Below are 2,983 nucleotides of genomic sequence, written 5' to 3'. Positions count from 1 at the left end.
TCTTTTAATGTTTATTTAGTTATTTTTGAGACCGGGGTGGGAGGAGGGGCAGAAAGGGAGAGAGGAGAGAGAGGGAGAGAGAGAGAGAATCCCAAGTAGTGCACTGCCAGCACAGAGCCCAATACAAGGCTCGAGCTCAAGAAACGTGAGATCAAATCAAGTCAGATACTTAATTGACTGAGCCACCCAGGTGCGCCTCCAACTCCCCCACCGATCAGGAAACTTTCTAACACCTGAACAGAATGTTGGGGAATGAGTAGTGTATGGTAAATGGGGGAGAAGGGATCTGGGGGATAGAATTTTAGGGAAGAAGGGTCTGGTGGAGGATATCATTTCAGGCAGCAGGACAAAGGGATCAATGACACAGAAGCATGACATAGCCTGAGTGCACAGAACTGCAAAATGTTTGATACTATTAAAGTTTGAAGTGCAAGACAGGGAGTACTGGGAAAGGAAGGAAGGAACCAACTGATCACACTAAGAAACCAGGAATTCGCCCAGAAGGAATCGTTAAAATGTTTAAGTATTAGAGTGACGTGGTTAGAGTGCATAATAGTATATGGTAGTGCTCCTTTATCCGCAGTTTCAATTTTCAGTTTTGGTTACCAGCGGTCAGTTGAGGTCGGGAAGCAGATGATTCTCCTTCTGACATATTGTCAGAAGAAGGTCAGCATAGGCCTAATATTACATCACAATGCCTGTGTCATTCACCTCACCTCGTCTTGTCACGTAGGCATTTTGTCATTGCATTTGTCATCATTATGAGAAGGGTGAGTGCACTACTGTATGTTGAGAGAGACCACATTCACGTAACTTTTATTACAGTATGTTATAATTGTTCAATTTTATTATTAGTTATTGTTATTAATCTCTTACTGTGCCTAATTTATGAGACTTTATCATAGGTATGTATGTATAGGAAAAAACATAATATATATACTTAGTACTATCTGTGGTTTCAGGTATCCGTGGGAGGGGTGGGTCTTGGAACGTATTCCCTGTGGATAAGTGGGGATGACTATAATCTACTCTGGTTGAAATCAAAGGCAAATACAGATGGAGCAAGGCTGGAATCAGGGAGACCAGTTAGGGAGGCTGTCTTAATTGTTTAAGTAAAAAGCGATGAAGGATTTTAATAGGAGGAGAGCACATTTGAACATGGCTATAGACTGAAGAAAGAAACCAGAAGTGAGGGAAATTGGGGAAGCAGGTCAATTGGTTGGGGCACAGTCAGAGGAGCTAGAGCTGAAGTAGAAGAACTAAATTTGGCTTAACTAATTCATCCTCTGAAACTAGCAGGTTGAAGACAAAAGAGAGTAAATGAGACCTTTGAGCCAGAAATGGCATGTTAGAGTTCATGGGGATAGTAGAGACAACTTAGAGTTTAGGAAAGCAAATTTAAGTAAATTTAGAGCAAAGAAATTTGTGATCCCATGGCTTTGAATCTTACAAGTTATGAGGCATACAAAAATAAAAACCAGACTTTACATGTGCAGACTATTATAGTGAGAAGAAAAGAAAACATGTTATTAACAGAGACTTCACTGGAATCTCTCCTTTCAATCAATAATTTTGGAGGACTTTATAAACAAGTTGACACAATTCGAAACAGCTGCTTGAGAATCATCCAGAATGAGTTGAGGTTTGGGGGAAATGGTAAGGTCAGTCAAAAAGAGCTCTTTAAAAGTTATCTTCATAGAACAAAATTTTGAAAGATACAGTGCCATTGACTGAGAGACAAGACTTAATGTTAACCAATGGAAATGACAGGGAGCAAATATAGAATTCCTCTTATTTCCAAATTTTTGCTCAAGGAGAATAACCATGAGATGGGAAAGAGTACAACTATTTAATAGGGACAGTGACAACTGGACCAGATCCAGAAGAGTGGTATGTCATGTGAATAATGGCTGAAAGAATCGACAGTTGTTAGCTCAAGTGAGTTATGGAGCATGAGAGCTATCTTTTAATATCTGAAGTGCTATTAGAGCAGGGGTTAGATATTTCTATTGCAGTTTGTAGGCACAAGGTTGGGAAAGGACAAGGGGAGAAAAGAAGAAAACAGGGTCAATACTTAAAAGTTACCAGAAGCTGAATTTCAGCTCAATGTAATAACTTTCTTCCTATTTGGTTCTCTTCTTTCTTCCTATGTGGGTTCTTCCCCACATTTTATTAGAAAAATTTTCAAACATATAGCAAAATTGAAAGAATCTTACAGTGAATGCCTATACACTTACCACCTAGATTCTATTATTAACATTTTGCTGTACTTACTTGTATTATCACATATTTATCCATCTACCCATTCCTCTACCCATCCATAAATTCATCTAATATTTTGGATACATTTCAGAGTAAATTCCATACAATTTTGGCTACCATTGGGAAGGTGGGTGTTCTGTGAAAGGGAGGCATAGGCAAATAACCTCTAAAGTCTGAAGGAGCATTAAGACTGAAGAAAAAGGCCACAAGCCCAGCTTGATGAGAAATGGTTTATTAACGGATTTACTGACAGAAGTATGTCTTGTGTGGCTACAAGACCCCACCTCCTGTAAGACCTGCTTTTATAAACCTGGATTCCGGAGAGTATAGCATGATTAAACAAAAAGAAAGAATGTATGTGTGGAGAATATGCTCAAGAGGGCTTCAGGTCACAGAGTGGTCATCATGGTTGATTTGTCCAAGATGAAGTAAGTCTAGTTCACATGGTGGGACATCTCAATTCCAAGAGCTTTTTCACAAAAACTAATGGCTGACTACTGGGGATACTGTACAGGAGATTTCTGCATTAAGGAGGTGGAGTGGGCCAGACTATGGCTTCTAAATTTTTGGATTGTTATCCATACCAAGAAATGTATTTCATATTCCTACCCAGTGTATGCATACTGAAGTAAAAAAAATTCAGGAAACAAGCATGCCAGTATTTTCTACTATATTTCATTTAAAAATGCCAGTCATGACACACTAAATTAGATGACCCACC

The sequence above is a fragment of the Panthera tigris genome, chromosome B2 (genome assembly GCF_018350195.1).
Source record: "Panthera tigris isolate Pti1 chromosome B2, P.tigris_Pti1_mat1.1, whole genome shotgun sequence".
NCBI classification, from domain to species: Eukaryota; Metazoa; Chordata; class Mammalia; order Carnivora; family Felidae; genus Panthera; species Panthera tigris.
The sequence above is the reverse complement of the archived record's forward strand: the minus strand, read 5'-3'. Positions refer to the sequence as shown.